Here is a 17219-nt window from a genome sequence, read left to right as displayed (position 1 = left end):
AAAATCCGAGTCCCACCACTGCTTTTTGTGGTTCAAAAATTACTAAATACATCTGTGCAATGGCAGTGAAAATGGCGAGTTCACTCACCATTAAGGACTGTTCAAGAATTGGGAATCAGACCTCAATTATTATAATACCTTTAATATGCCTCTATCATGCAGGCACATTTAAAGTAATCTGTAGACTAGTTTCAAGCACCAAATCTCCAAAAAGAATATATAGTGATAGAAATAATACAGAAAAAAAGCAACCATTATGATCAAAAAGCTAGAGCATGATCCCTATAAATGGCAATTGAAGGACCTGGGATATTTTCATTTCAAAAGAACTCAACCAAAGAAAGACATAACAGAGTAATGAATATAAAATCATTAGTAATGTGGAGAGAATAGAGTTTCAAAGTAGTGATGTAAAATTTCAGTTATGGAATTCAAATGTCCTATTTTGAGATCAAATTACCACATCAAAATCCAGTTCTGAACATTTCTTGCCAGGTTGCAAAATTTTGTTTCAGCGCTCCTGTAAATGAAGTCTGCAACATTTAATTAATCTGCTTGGCTAACAATTAAAAGCCTTTTGATCAACATGGAGCAAGGCTCTGAAGCGTCTGGGGAAGGTCTGCCTTCCCCACATGGGTCATACCAAACTATAGTTGCCAACTCCAGGTTGGGAACTCCTGGAGATTTCGAGGGTGAAGCCTGAGGAGAGTGCGGTTTGAGGAAGGGGGGGACCTCAGCAGGGTACAATGCCATAGAATCCAGCCTCCAAAGCAGCCATTTTCTCCAGGGGAACTGATCACAATTTCACACACACACTAAGGGCTCTTTTTGTAGCAGGAACTCCTTTGCATATTAGGCGACACACCCCTAATGTAGCCAATCCTCCAAGCGCTTACACAGCTCTTCTTGCAGGGGCTACTGTAAGCTCTTGGAGGATTGGCTACATTAGGGGTGTGTCGCCTAATATGCAAAGGAGTTCCTGCCACAGAAAGAGCCTGAATGCACTTTCAATCTACTTTGAAAATGGATTTTACTGCATGAAATGGCAAACTCCACTTGCAAATGGTCACTGAAGTGGATTGCAACTGCATTATTTAGTGTGTGAGAGAGCACCCTGTGGTCTGGAGATTCGTTGTAATTTCAGGAGATCTCCAGGGTCCAGGCCCCACCTGGAAGTAGACAAACCTACTACAAACACTAAGATCTTCTTCTGTTTCATGTGCCCCCATTATCTGAGGCTCTGGGAGTAGCAATATGGGTTAGACCTTCTGAGTAGCAGTCCCAGCAGTGTGAGGCACTTCAGAAGGGAAACTTTACATTGTTTTTAGTTAAGACATTGGTAACGAGTGTTCTGTTTCAGCATGCATTTGGAATTGACTGGATAACTGGTTGTTGTGATTGGTTCATTAATGATACCTCTTGCTTAATCTAATTAATGTACATTTGATAAGATATAATCATAGAAATGCTATAAGCTGCCTTGAAAATCTATTCGGTCAAAATGTGAAAGTATAAAATTTTCAATTAATTACAGAGGTGCCCCCCATTATTTAGGCAAGCCATTTTAAAGTGAATAATTAGCATTAAATGCTTTTAATAGGAATGTTTCTAAAACTGGAGATCACAGATGTTTTTTAAGAAGAAACATTAATGCTTCTCTCATGCACAGGAAAGAATGCCATTTCTAAGATGGGGAGACAAAAACATGCATAGAATCTAAGTATGTTTTTTTCTACAAAATGATTACTTTCTGCAAAAGGAACTGTATGAGTATTTAGTTGGCTAGCAATGCTACTCCAGTCATGGCCTTGCAGTTTGTGGAGATGTCATAAACAGCTCCTAGCCAGCTCTGTGGCAACTGCTCAGAGTAGAAAGGGGGCGCCGCACTGTGGGCTAGCAGTCCTGCCTGGGAGCTGCTGCAGTGGCTGAGCAATTGCACCAGCCTCAGACAGTGCTGAGCAATTGGCTGGACCATGCTGGATCCCAGGTATATTTGGGGTATTCCTGAGGGATCGGCACCTAAGCTCCTAGTTAAGTGTGCTTTAACTACTGCCTAGGTGGATAGGACCTGACAATTAATGCACTAATGGTCTCTCCTTCATCAACTAACATTTCTGCTTCAAATATTTTATTACATATTTCCCCCTTTTTTTCTCTAAATCGAGATCCCAAAGTGGTGTACAACATTGTTCTTCCACTCTCCATTTTATCCCCACAACAACCACCCCGTGAGATTGCCTAAGGAACTCTATCTCAGAAAACCTGTCTGGCCTCCCCCAGAGGCCAGCTGATAAATTCCTGGTGCAGAGAAATTTGCTTAAACACAGATTTCCTGGTCCATGCCTATCAGTCTAACATTACACAATTTTATCTGTTGCCATTCAAGGTTCTGTATTAAAGATGGGAATCAAGGTTCTGTATTAAAGATGGGAATCAAACACTCAGAGGTGCTATGCAGAAAGAAACACCATAATACATGTTTGTGCATAACTCCATATAACTCTTTTTAAGACCACCAAGTTTTATTCAACTTTTGTTGAATCTTAAAGGTGTCTTGTGGGTCTTAAAGGTGCCAGTGGACTCAAACTTTGTTTTGCTACTTGAGACCAACAAGCTTCGGCAGTTGTGCAGGCCATGTTGTTTAAATGGGGCAAAATACCAGGGCACCAATGCGATTGTGGCACAGCCCACCGAACTAATTTCTATCTGTCACAGGAATGTGAGTGTTCTGCTTTACTGGGAGATGTGACAGAGCTCTTTGAACTCTCCCCAGCTGTGACTGAATGGATTAAAAACCTGGATATTAATATTTAGGGGGATTGCCCAATCAGTCTGCATATCTGTTGTAGTTACATATTTTATATACTTCCTGTGTGTAACTCTGCCATTGGATAAATAAGTAAGACCAACACGGCTACCCACCTGAATCTATCTCCACATAACCTCAGTAGCACCTCAAAGACTAACGATTTATATCAGGAGGAATAAATAATATTTACAAGGGCCGGTGGAGAAGGGGGAGCGAGTTCTGATGTTCTTCATCTTTAAAAACCCGCATGGGCCGGTAGCGTTGCTTGAACTCGTTCGCTGCATTTCATGTGACTACAAAAAGCCACGAGGAGCAAACTCCGGAAAGATGTTGCTTTCCTCGCGTGTTGCGCAACAACAGTCGGAATTTAAGGGCGTCCAAGATTTTCTCTGCAAAGTTCTGCCTTGCTGGAAATCCCGCCGGAGCAAATTACCTAACTTCCTCTGGGTGTTTTTGCCTGAATTTGCAAACGTTTAAGGGCTTAGGGAGGCTAGGCGACGAAGAGCGACTTTTAACACATTCTCTTGTCCCTTTTGACCTCCACCTTTAAAAAGTCCCGCGATTCGGCGGAAAGTTGAGAGCGCTGTTCGGAGGGGTCCATCCCCAGAGCGTAACACCGACCTCCAGGAAATGAGTAAACTAGAAAGTGATCGTAGTAAGCGTCGTCGCTAAAAAAAAAAAAAACAGGCGGGTAGGATGCTAAGGAAAAAAGGAAGCCTCTCCAACTGAACTCTTCTTATCTGCGGAGGAGGGGGAGAGCAACGGGACCAGAGTGAACGATTGAATCCGACAAAAAGTTCGCTGCAGGACGCAGTAAGTACAAATGCCTCCATTCTGCCTTGGCAGAGAGCCATAAAGCGGATGTGGTTTTTGTCGGTGTGTCTGAATCTTGTTGCCAGCCCAAACTTTCTGAAATGGAGTTGATGCTATATATTCGTTCCTGAGTGTGCTTCACCACGAGGAGGAGGATCTGCACGGACCCTTCTCCTGTTCTGTTTTCTCTGCCCCCCTCCCCGTCCTTTGCTGCAAGCAGTCCCCTGGGAGACCGCCTGCTCTGTAGAGAGCAGACCCCCTTCCCCCTTTCCTTGTCCCAGGCTGTGCGGTGGGATAGGGGGTGGGATTAATACCACATTCTCCAGCGAGTCACAGGGAAATTGTGTTCCTCTCAACAGAGAGGAGATTGGTCTTAGATTTATTTATTTTACAAAAGGACAAATTTTCGAACTAGGGTAGGAAGGCACATTGTAAAGGAAGCCATTCTGAACCTCTTTCTCTTTAATTTGCTGGTGGATGTGGTATTTTTGCTAAAAATGGAGGACATCTTCCAAAAGGACAGGATGACCCAAGGAAGGGATCACGTCTAATGAAGCTTTCAAATTTTGCCTTTTGTTTCAACCTCTGCATTGTGTGATTTTTTTAAATCATGATAATTTTAACCATTGGCTTTTTGTTGTATACCTTTTGCTTAGCTATAAACCCTGTTGATTTCTGAATTAATTTTTAAAAGGAGTACTTAAGGTCAGAGCTTTAAGCATTCCCTTTATTGTCAGGGCCATGCGAAGTATACCTTTCGAAACACAGGGACTTCAGTGGACTTGGAAAGGTTTAACTCTGCTCAGGATGGTCCTGCAGAATGCATTAGTGCCATCTTTGATTTGCTTCTTCTGAAAGTGCGATTATTGTCGAGTGGTAAAGGACAGTTTTTGCTTTAAATTGTATGGATGAAAATTAGTGGACTCAGAGACTGTTCTTCAAACTAAACTCCCATCCTGATCTGTTCCTGTGTTCCACAGACCATTTACACGAAACCATCCTTGTCTGAACACCCATCAGATGCTTATTCTGGGAGAACCGGGTTTGATTCCCCACTCCTCCACTTGCACCTGCTGATGTGACCTTGTGTCAGTCACAAGCTCTGGCACAGCTGTCCTTGAAAAAGAGCCATTTGTGTCAGAGTTCTCTCAGCCCCACCCACCTCACAGGGTGTCTGTTGTGGGGAGGGGAAGGGAAAGGAGTTTGTAAGCCGCTCTGAGACTCCAAGTGAAGGGCGGGGTATAAATCCAATCTCCTCCTCTTCCTCCTCCTCTTCTTCTTCTTCCCCCCTGATCTTTGGAAGTCTTGGAGCAGCATTTGTACTACCTTGAACAGTCTGTTGATATTTCTGATAGTTAAGGATGATACATACTGCAAATGTACCACTGTTACCTCAAACAGCAAACAGAATGTTTCAAAATATGCAAATGTCTTGGGCGTAGTGTCAAAAGACTTTGCTGTACAAATGCAAAGGGATTTTATCCATGCTTAGGTTTCAGGTAACTTTGATTTCATGACAGCCACCTCTGCAAGATTTTCTGCTCAGCTGTTGAAAGCTAAACATGAAGATTCTTGTTTTATTTGATTCTTCTGATTAATTTTTAAAGACTTCACAAACCGTGGAAATCAAATTTGCCTATCGTTAGCTGCTGATCCAGCAGAGACTTCTAAAGTCCACATTTTCATCCTGGAACATGCACCAAATTAAATTAGTAACAGATACGTTGATAAAAGTATGAGAGCTGGTGTAGCATACTGATTGAGCTGTAGATCAGGAAGTCCTTGCTTTGAATCGTGACTCAACCATGAACTTACCACATGGGTTGAGGCAAGCAACTGTCTCTCAGATTTGGCCCTACACCCACTGCAACATATAGTAATGATCGTGCTGACTTTCCTTTATTATTATGCCCACTTAGTAAGCTTAAAAAGCAAGGTCAGCCCTGGTTAGTATTTGGATGGGAGACCACCAAGGAATCCGGGGGTGCTACACAGAGACAGGCAATGGCAAACCACCTCTGAACACCTCTTGCCTTGAAAACCCTACAGGGTTAGCATAAATTGGCTGCAGCTTGGTGATACTTTCCACCATCATCAGTCCTATTATTTCCATGCCAACATGTAGATAGATAGATAACCTTTGTTGGCATGTGAAAAATAAAAGTACATTAAAAAGAATTTTTAAGTACATCGCTCATAAGGCCAACCAGAATGAAATAGATCAGCTAATAGCTTCCCTGGATCGAATTGCAGACTGGAGAAAACAGGCAACATTAGAGGTTATGAGAAAGTTGTATCCAGAAAGTAACCACTGAATCTTGACACTGTCAGGAAGGCCACACCACGTACAGAGAAGGGAGTTCAAAATTTTTTCTCAGATCTTAATGTATAATGGACACTTTAATAGAACATGGGAAACGGATTCAATAGTACCCAGACTACAGGGGCATCATCATAGGGGATTTTTTGACATCTTCTGAAGAAGATGGCCAACGATAATACATTAAATCTGGCCAGCATAAATGCCCTTCTTTGATGGGGATCAGTTAAAGAACAGAAATAAGAGGCTATCTGGCCAGGTATCAGAGATAATTCCGGATGAATTGGAGAACAAGTTTTCCTAGCAGCCTCAGTCAGGTGCTGCAATTGGATATCTAACAGCCTACATTTAATTATCCGAAATGCTGTTGAGGCAGATGATAAGTAAAGCGAATCTAGAGGTATACCTATAGACCTAATTTTGTTAAGGACTAATTTCAACCAGTTAGATTCATGGTAATCTGTCAACATTAGGAAAGTAAGATAATTCTAATCAGAATTAAACAAAAGGCAAAGCCAAAATTTGATTGTCAAAAACCAGGCCCGAGTTTCTAGCAACATCTGGCCGGTTTCAAGACAAATTGCAGCGTATGGAACTCAGGGAGACCAAGGATTTTCCATAGAAAAAAAGATTGTAGTCCCTCAGCTGATTGATTGATTGCACTTATCCATATGGGAGCTCCATAAAGGAATTGTGGTCGATGGTGAAGAGCCCTGTAATGATGGAAGTGGCTGCAGCAATGGTGACCTTGCTTACAGCTTGAATTCCCCTGGGTCCGAGAGAGTGCCTGGCCCAGCAGCAGGGTCTTCCCATCCAAATGATTCTGTTAAAGCTTCTGGCTGCATCTTGGCTGACTTCTGCATCCTTATGGAGAAAACTATAGAGCATGCCAACATGTAAAAGATTGAACTTCAGGTATATACTGATAATTTGGGGTAGGTGGCATTCTGTGGGAGAAAGCCAGCCAATTGTCTTCTTTCATAATATAGAAATTAGAAACTACTTTACACAAACTGAGGTTTAGGGCTCATGTTAGCTATGCATGATAGCATTATCACCAACGTTCCATAATCCCTGTTGCCAAGGGCAACTGTCTGTGGTGACACCCCAACCTCTAGCCAGGAAGTCTAGAAGTCCACAGATCCTTTGAAGATGACTGTGTAGTCAGTGGTTATAAAGAACTTGGTGAGAGTTTCTCTTGTGTTGCACCAAGCTTTGGAGCAGCAGCAGTTTTAACTTTTTAAAGATATTTATACCCCACTTTTCTCCACAATGAGAACCCAGTGTGGTTTACAACATCATTCCTGGCATGAACAATGCTGTGAGGCATGTTAGTGTGTGAGAGAGTGACTTGCCCAAGGTCATCACCTAACAAGCTTTTGTGGCAAAGTGGGGATTCAAACCCTGGTCTTCTGGATCCTAGTCCAACACCATAGTCACTACACCATGCTGGCTTTTTGTCTGTTCAATGTCTGGATGCAGCAGGAGACACACACACATACCAATCCCCTTACTTCTCTCCCTTACTGGTTCTGCATGATCCAAAGTTCTGTTGGATACTGTAGCTCTGCATGCAAGAGGATCTGGGAGGGAAAGGGTTAATAGAATTCTCTCACTTGGGCACCCTTGGCCGTTGGCCCCAACCCTCTCATTGGTTAGATGTTGAGCCTCTTTGGCCCTTGCTTGCCTTCTGATTTCATCTTATATAGGACCTCTCTTCTTCTCTCTCTTACCTGGGCTCGGAGCCGTAGCAAGTTAACCTTTTTGAAGTTAATCTGTTCACAATAAATTAAATGTACCTACATGAATATGTCATGTAAGATGTGCTTCTGTTTTTGTGAGTAAAAAATTCTTTCTCTTGTTATCACTGGAGTCAGATTATCTTTGTAATTGTTTAAACAGCATTTTCCCCTTAACTGGAAAACATGGAGGGTTGGGGATACTGCATAAAGCTTCTGTGCTTCCAAGGCAGATGGTTGGGTGTTTTTTTTTTACATTAAACCCAATAAGTTCAGCATGAAAGGACACTGCTCCCTGCTAGGAGTCCTTTGTATGTGCCAGAAGAGTCAGTGCTGCGGCTTCTCCCCAACCTAGCATCAACCCCCAGGACACTGGTTAATGTTGATGTGGGAGGAGGAGCAGTGTGGGCTTCTCTCATTTACCCAGTAGTGCAGGAAGGACAGGCATTGCTGTGGCTTCCACACCTTCAGAGTAGCATAAGTACCCCAGCCTAAAAGCTTGCATCTGTTTAGAGATACAGCTTGGTTGCTAGGGGTGGCACTCATGACATTCCTTCTCTGGAGCCATAAGTTGAGTACAGATGCTATAGCTCTTGTTTCTGCGAGTGTGACCTCAATCGTAATTCTTCACAGGAACTGCATTTACCACTCAGTAACCTGGATGTGGGGAACTAGTGTTGGCTGCCATGTGATGAGTCATCAGAAATTACCACCTTTTATCATCCCAGGCAAGTACTGGATTTCAGACTTGAGGACAAGACATAGGATTCAGACATTTCCACTCAGCTGAGTACCTAGTCATTATTCACAGTCACCAGATCTAAGCTACTCTGGTTTCAATAAGATTGGCATATAAGTGTTTTAGAAAGACATCCTTAATTTAAATTCTAATTTAAGATGCATTGATTTTTATTTTTTAAAAAAAATGTGGTCTGCTAAGATGACAAATCTTTTTCAGAGTAGAGGAAAAGTTGAGGACCTGCAAGGAATTTTGATGGGTGAGGGGTAGGGTTGCCAAGTCCTATCTTCGTAATAGCGCGTGGGGGGGGGGGGGGGGGGGGGGGTCTGGCTGCTGCAGAAAACACCATTCCACTTTGGAAGCCACGATGGAACAAAACAGCCATAGATACTAAGTTGTACCAGAGTTGGAGTGAAAAATGTGTGTAACTATTAAGGGACCCAGTCAACTCATCTTGAGACAACTGAGCATATAAGGGCTAAGAGAGCAAGGTGTTGATGTGAAACAGTTAGAGGACAAGGAAATGATGCTAAAGATAGTGAAATAATTAATTGGGAAGGATCCACATTTATGCACTCTAGAGTAACAAGCTGCCTTGTTAGGGAGATATACAATTAATTCTTGTGCCTTCAAAATTTTGAAGGGACCCTGAATTCCCTTTGAGTTAGGATTTCTAGTATATTCTGGCCAAGAAGGCTACAAGGGCAGTCAGCAGGGGGGGGGAATAAGCAGGAGGTTTGAATTACAGCTTCAAGAGAGAATTTGCTGGAATATCATTTTGATATATTACTACCTTGATGGAGACAAGACTCTTCCTTTTCTGTCTCCATGGTAGTCGAAGGAAGCAATTTGGACTGGCTAGAATTGAGGCAGAAGCCACCAAGAAGCTTTCAGCAATGGGACAGAGAACCATTTGTTTTTAAATCTTTTGTACATTCTGCCTCTGGTGAGACAAGCAGTATAGCTGGAGATTGCACTTTGCCATGGTCTTCTGACAGCTAGGGAGAAGTCCAAAAGATGAACAAGACAGCTGTGGCATGGGGGTATTAGTCCACTCTAGTCTCCCTGTTGTATTATCCATGACTGACAGCTGAGCAAGTAACTAGAATGTAATGCCATACATCTCAGCACATGAGGAGAGAAGTTTAGCCTCCTTTAAACTAAAGGTGAATCTCTTCTGGAATGTCAACACACAATGTGTCCACTTTGACTAGGAGTGAATAGAGATGTGAAGGCCCGGAAAAAAAACGGAAAAATTAGGGGGGGAAACGGGTTTTTTCTGTTTTTTTCCTGAAGCCTTTTTTGTTTTTTTCCGAAAAATTGGAAAAAGAAAAGAAAAAAAATTGATTATGGAACGTTTTATTTTAACATGATGAATAAAATATTTTAAGACAAGGTGTTCAAATATTTTCCAAATCATTTCAAAAATATATATATATGTGGTATCAGAGTGATCTAATTTCTGTGCACTGAGGACACGCAAGTCCTAGGTTACAAACTGAACTCTCCAATGCAAGAACAAGATGCATTTCTTCCTTTAGGAGGTGCTATTGTCAGAAGAAAATAAAAAGGTTTCAGTTTTGTTTTTCCATGTGGGTGGGTATTCTGTTTGTAATAATTGTTTGGATACACTATATTTTTAATATGCTAGTTGTGATAATTTCATGCCAAGTAAAAATGTCCATAGTCATATTTTATGTTCCTAAAGTAACAGAATGACTTTCAATCTAGAAAAGACAAAAGAAATGCTAATGTAGCATTTTTTCAATTTTTCCGAAAATAAGATCTTCAATGTGGCCATTTCCACATGGATGATCTGCCTTGGGTTCAGTGTTTTGGGAAGCTCCCCCTCCCCAATTTCCTCAGAGGGTCATACTGCATTTATGCACCTCCTGATCATTCCCCAGTTTTTCTCCATTTTTTCTCAAACCTGATTTGGTCCAAAGTCTTAGGAAAGATCTCAGCAAAGCCTGGATGGCTGCTATGTGAGTGGAAGAATTTGGATTTTGCCACCCATACATGGCAGCCATTTTTCCGCTGCCCTTGCTTTCCCCCTGTCTCCAGGAGGGCTTTTTATTTTGTAAAAAAATCAACCCTGAATATATTGATATAACATTATGCCAATATGTGGACCAGGTTTTTTTTTTATTCCCAGCTTACATTTTAAAAAGTAAATCTCTAGCCCATGTAGAGATATGCATTTTCCCTTACATTTTAGCAATGGAAAGGGCTAGAGACTTTTTAAAGTGAAAGCTGGACATTCAAAAAACCTGGCACGTATACTGACATAATGTTATACTGATAGTTCAGTTTTCTAGTGTCAATTTTAAATAAAATTAAAAACTGGTGGGGGGGTTTAAGGAGAGAGATGGGAGCAGTTGCTAGGGGACTAAGGCAGGCAAACAGTAGGGAAACTTGCCTTGTGGAAGCCCTGTTACTCCTGCATTTTATCATCAGTAAAACTACGCAAGCCTGTCCCTGTATGGAAACCTGGGGACCAGAACCTAAAGAGGTAAGTCAAACAGAATAGAAGGCCAACACTAAAAACTTAATGTATATAATATATAGATACATGTATTTATTAGCAATGAATTAAAAAACATATAAGGACCCAATCACACCTCATGTAAAAATACCCAAATCTTACACACAAGGGCCAATGGACTTGACCTGACGCGTTTTGGCCTGTATAGGCCTACTTCAGAGGTCAAACACAATGAGGAACAAATTGGCTTATATCGTAATACAATACAATCATACAATTATGCAACATGGATACAAGATGAACCAGAAAAGAATTGCTTTAAAAAAATTTAAAAATGTGAAATTAAATACATATACTAAAATGAATAAATAAACAATACCTATATTCTACTAAAAAACATATTGACTTACTTCCAAAGTGAAACCACTAGACACAGAATAAAGGTATAAATGAGGGCTCCAAAGATGAAATCATATGCCATATGGCATTTCACTGATAATAATCTAGAAACAAACAAAAAAATTATAAACCAATGCATTCTACAATATTGAAGCTTAATTCAAAAACTAATTAATAATGAATAAAATTGTTTTGTTACTTCTGGTTCAGAAAGTGCCTTCTAATGATTATTTAGCCAAAGCATCCTCAGTAAAATTGTCCCTTTAGCAAAGGTAAAGGTAAAGGTTCCCTTGCTCGAAAGCCAATCGAATCCGACTCTAGGGTTGCGGTGCTCATCTCCGTTTCAAAGCCGAAGAGCCAGCGCTGTCCGAAGATGTTTCCGTGGTCATGTGGCCGGCATGACTAAACACCAAGGTGCACGGAACGCTGTTACCTTCCCACCGAAGTGGTCCCTATTTATCTACTTGCAATTTCTTGCTTTCGAACTGCTAGGTTGGCAAAGAGCAGTGCTAATAGACTAAAGTGCTGGAGCTTCATACCAGGTGAAAGATGATGCAATCCTTGTGGAATGCCTTGAAATAGTCATGTTCTGGTTCCCAGGTTTCAGGGTTAAGTTCCTCCTCCCCCCCTTTTGTCCCCGGTATGGAAACCACCACTGTCAAATACACAGTTTTAGCATAACTAGCACGTTAAAAAGCTGGTGTTTGACCTTTTGGAAAAACTATAAAAGAATGATTAACAGTAGAAATCAGAGGAAGTTGATTATTTTGGTGACAAAGATAACATTCAGGAAAATAGGAATTTTTAATTCCTGAGTATTAATTGGCACTGGCTCATTTACCTGGGGTGGTTTAAAGAAGGCGGGGTGCTTAAGCTTCTATATGTATGTGGTCTACAAAGTAATTTTTTTAAAAAAGTGACTTTGTGTGTCTTTAAATCTCAGCCTCACAATTTTTACTCAACTGCATACATTCCAGTTCAGATTTAATAGCTAGCTGCTTCTAGAAGGTGGAGGTTGCAGTTTTAGGAGCTCTAGGTATGGCGCTGGCACAGTTGGGTGTAGAATGGGTAGGAATTCCACTGTACATGAGGATTCCTGGCCCAGTAAGTGCCAGCTCAGCTGTATACACAAAACTCCTTGCCCACATTTTTAGCTAAGCAGCAGGATGTGAGGTAAATGACTAGGAATTGAGTCGTATCAGAAACAAATAGAGGTGCCTATCCGAGACATTTGAGAACTGAATGTAATGTTATGTCAGCTGAACTGATGTAGCATGAAATGAGAGTTGTTCTCCACATTTGTATCAAATGTTTATCAGGGTACTCTCAACAAGTCAGAAACTGAAACACCTTAAAAATCACTAGACTGAAAATGTAACAAGGTACTCCTTATTTTGTCAGCTCAATTCTGAGCCTTTTAAAAGACAGTGGTTTATTAATTTCCTCTGTAACCCTGAATACTAGAGGCATTTCTGCAAACTTTTTTGAAAACAAAAGGCTAAGATGACAACAAACAAATGCATTAAACGACGATGGCAAAGTAGGATTTAGTAAGTCTGTGTGTTTTTCTTTTTTTTTTTAATCAAAATTCAGATGGAACATACGGAAAGAAACCTACCAGAAACTGGACATTAACTGAGGGTGTTTTAAAACTCCTGGCCTGGAATTTTATGGGCTAGATTCTCACATACTGTATCATAAAGTAAGGTTTTTAAAAAGTAGTTCATTCTGTCCTTTCTTGGTTGAAATAGATGTTCCTTTGCCATGAAAGACTTTTTATGAAAGGCCGGTAACTCCTGTCTATCTTGCTCAAAGCTATGAGTTGAATCACTTGTCGTTTTACTTGAATCACCTGGTGGGAAAAACTTGGGATGATCTTTACTCTTTACTGCTGTCAGCAGTCAGTCTTGTTCAACCAGTTCCATAATTCTGTTGAGGCAATCTTCTGTTGTTCGCCTTAATTACATGTATAAATTATGGTTGCCAACTCCAGCTTGGGAAATTCCTGGAGATTGAGGGTGGAACCTGGAGAGGGTAGAGTTTGGGGAGAGAATTCAGCAGGGATGTAATGCAATTAGAATTCACCCTGCAAAGCTGCCATTTCCTCCAGGGGAACTGATGTCTGAAGATCAGTTGTAATTCCAGGAGATTTCCAGGTCCCACCCGGAGGTTGGTAACCCTAGTATAAATGCAACACTACAGTTGCAAAACTTCAAATGTAGCTTGAATAATCTGTTCCTCACCGAGAATTAGATCATTTTTAATATCAAGATAGACAGCCCAAGATTCAGTTTGTGCAGAAGCCTTTCTGTTTGGATTAACAATGCAAAGCCTTATATAGGTCTAGTAGAATCACAGTTAGCCTGTGTAAACAAGCACAATGTTTCCGTCTTCAGTGATAGAATAGGCAGGGGCCCTTGCAGAACAGCAGAGAATGGATTTAATGCTGGTGTGTTCCATACATGACAATTTCACTACTGTTGCCTATATCTCTGGCTTCCGGGACAGGCAGAAATGCTGCGTGAGGAGCATGGAGTTTGGGTCGGAGCGGGAGCTCGGAAGGGATATGATACCATGCAGCAGGGTAACCCAGCGTTTTTCAGTCTGTGGGCACCTTTGGATTGCTAACACAAGGTGGCGGGTGTAATCACAAAATGGCTGCTATGGGTAAGCTGAGCCAACCACAGAATGTTAGGGAGTAAGGTTATGCATAACTCTGATCGTGGGTGTGACATTTTGCTTCTTTTTTGAGATCCCTTATATGTAACATCTGTAATGACCCCTCTCTGTAGTGTTCTGAGATGGGTATTATGCCACTTCCTTGGCCCTCATTAGCATTTCCTACTTATTTCCCCTGCCACCAAAAGCTCTTGCCTTAGACTTCTTAGTTAAACCCAAAGAACCGGATGGCTTAATTGTATTTGGTGGAATGACATAATGATCAGTGTGTGTGTGGGTGGCTCTGAGGTAGAAGAAGATCCTTTACTCCAAATAAAACAGCTCCAAATAACTTTCACAAAGAGCATACTCTCGCACTCCACAGCACCTCACTCAGTCTCTTCACCCACTCAGCTCCTTCCTCTGTCTCACACACAAACTCTCTGAACGAACCAGTCAACTCTGCTCCCCAGGGTACAGCTACCACCCAATCATAACATACTTTAACCACCCATCCAGCCCCCCTCTTTCTGACATTAGAGGCCTGCATGTTAAACTACTGCAACACACACATAAAACCCCCACATTGAAACACAGAAATAAAACAGAAGATATTTTCATAGCGAAACATAACTGTAGGTCTTCAACATTTTAGCAGAAGCTAACAGGATATCTTTTAAAATTAATATATTGCTTTCTTCCATAAACTTGAAATAAGTATACAAATCGAACTAGCTTAGGAACCCTGCAGGGTTGCCACGTGCCTGCTGGGGGGTGGGAGGTCCTGCCCACCATGGGCCTTGTGGACGAGCACTCCAGCAGCCAGTGGGAGTTTTTTAGAAATTGCCCTCAGTGATGGTGTCCCTAGGCCCTAGGAATATTCAGCTCTTGAGGTGCCTATCACTGTGGATGGTATTGAACTACAATGACCTTCTGTGTTTGTTTCTGTTAACACCTGTTCTTTAATTAAAACCTAAATGGGAAATTGCTTGTCTTTTATTAGAATGGTAAAAGTGTCTCTCTGTAAACAGAAGTTACAGACATGGAAAATCAGTGCCTCGTGTGTGAGGCCTTGAAGGGCTGATGCATCATTCCCCTGATGATGCAGATTGGCTTGTTACTGGCTGAGGGAGCCTGTCATCTGGCTGTTGAACAAAGCCCTGCTTTGTTGCCGTTCTGGTTATGAACGATGCAGACTAAGCAAGCACACATTCATGGTTGCCACAAACATGTCCCAAGTGAGTAATGTGTGGGCTAATTGCCTTGTATGTGGTGCTTCTGCTATGGTAACACGTCATGACTTTTATTTCTAACTAATAATTCTTATTTTTTGGAAAGAAGAAGCTGAGCGTCCTTTAACTAATCTTAACTAATCTTAAAGGGGAAACATCCATGCTTTTTGATAATATTGGCACATACCTCTGCACAGTAGTTCTTCTATAATGAAAGTAAATCAAATATGCTGCCAGAACTCCTATAATGCCATACTGGCACCCTGTGTTTAGCCATTAATGTGTGGATAAAAAGTTTTGCTGTGATTCTATTGTTGTGTTCTAAGGTTTATTACTATGATGTTTGAAATGACTCCAGTATCCTAGTTCTCTCATTCTATTGGCTGTCTAATAAAGACCACACATTGGTCCTGAAGCCTCCTTAGGTAACCAATTGCAGAGTCTTGCTTAGGTCCAATCAGTGAAATCGTACACGTTTGGGTGCCGCTCTACTCAGAGCAGAACGATGTCTTGAATTGTTATGGATCATCGTCTCCCACCTCTCAATACATAAAATCTATACTTGTCCATTCCTGGCCATTTTATCCCACTGCCTCTGTTTGAATGCGTATCTGAGGGTTCAGCTATACATGTTGTAGAAAATCTATGTTTTAAGATCTATTTTTTTTTTAAAAAAAAGCAACTGTTCTTATATAGTTGTCTTTCCCAACCACTGTTGAATCCTGTGTATCTGGAGTGAGAGGAAGGGCTTCTTTTTTTGCCTTTCCCATCCTCTGCTCAACAAGAGACGCAGCAGGTTAGGCAAGAGAGTGAGAATTCCAAGGCGCCTGGAGGAGGACCAGTTGACCATGGAAAATGGAGAGTTAAACCTCCCCCACCCCACTGTAGTCACCTTGGTATCCTCCCAGCAGCCAACTGAGGGCAAAGGAAGAAGGGTGGGGTGTCCCTTCACTTCCATCCATAGCACAAGTCCCACAGCTGAGAAATACAGGGCAGGTGCCACATTGGGGAACAGTGCTCAGAAGACCCACAGATGGCATGTTAAGGAGCCACTGAGTGACTATCACTGTCCTATGATATATCCTTGCTGTTGCTAATGAAAATGTTGGCCTTAATAGCCACAAGCTGAAAACATGAACATTGTTGTTGCTGTACTGACTCCAGTTTGGGAAAGTCTAGGAGATTTGTAGGCAGAGCTAGTGGAAGGAGGAGATTGGGGAGGGGAGGGACCTCAGTGGACATGTGATTCCTTCTGAAGCTGCCATTTCCTCCAGGGAAACTGATATCTAGAAGCTGGAGTTGAGTTTTAATTCGGGAGTACTCCAGGCCCTACCTGCAGGATATGGAAAAATATATGACACTGTTGCATAATAGATGTATGGTAAAGGTAGATCTATTTTGTGCTTTTTAATACTATTATATAAATATGGGTATCCAGTATTATAAATTGAAAACAATAAATTATCAAACACATGTGTTCAAACATTCAAACAGCACCTTGTCAGTTTCACAATCACTAGTCCCACTGGCCCCCTCATGGATCACTGCCTTGTCGTGGCGAGGGGGCTTGAGCGGTTCGATGAAGCTGTGGGCTATGCCGTGAAGGGCCACCCAAGACGGACAGGCCACAGCAGAGAACTCAGACCAAGGGTGATCCACTGGAGAAGGAAATGGCAACCCACTCCAGTATCTTTGCCAAGAAAACCCCATGGACAGTAACAAAAGGCTAAAAGATATGACGCCGGAAGATGAGCCCCTCAGGTCAGAAGGTGTCCAACATGCTACTGAGGAAGAGCAGAGGGCAAGTACAAGTAACCCCAGAAAGAGTGAAGCGGCTGGGCCAAAGCCGAAAGGACGCTCAGTTGTGGATGTGTCTGATGGTGAAAGGAAAGTCCGATGCTGCAAAGAACAATACTGCATAGGAACCTGGAATGTAAGATCTATGAATCAAGGTAAGCTTGACGTGGTCAAAAATGAGATGGCAAGACTGAACATCGATATCCTAGGAATCAGTGAACTAAAGTG

General features: G+C 41.8%; 1 protein-coding gene across 1 annotated transcript in view; it reads left to right on the top strand.

Moving 5' to 3' along the window:
- Positions 1-3237: 3237 nt before the first annotated feature.
- ITPRIP (inositol 1,4,5-trisphosphate receptor interacting protein) overlaps positions 3238-17219 on the top strand; it is a 30208-nt gene continuing 16226 nt past the window's right edge. Inside the window, 1 exon segment of the mRNA XM_015420115.1 lies at positions 3238-3622. The gene's annotated coding sequence lies outside the window, so the exon portion shown is untranslated.

This window comes from Gekko japonicus, unplaced genomic scaffold (genome assembly GCF_001447785.1).
Source record: "Gekko japonicus isolate JY-2015 unplaced genomic scaffold, Gekko_japonicus_V1.1 scaffold29, whole genome shotgun sequence".
Taxonomy (NCBI): Eukaryota; Metazoa; Chordata; class Lepidosauria; order Squamata; family Gekkonidae; genus Gekko; species Gekko japonicus.
Note: the sequence above shows the minus strand (reverse complement) of the source record. Positions and strands in the feature narration are given on the sequence as shown.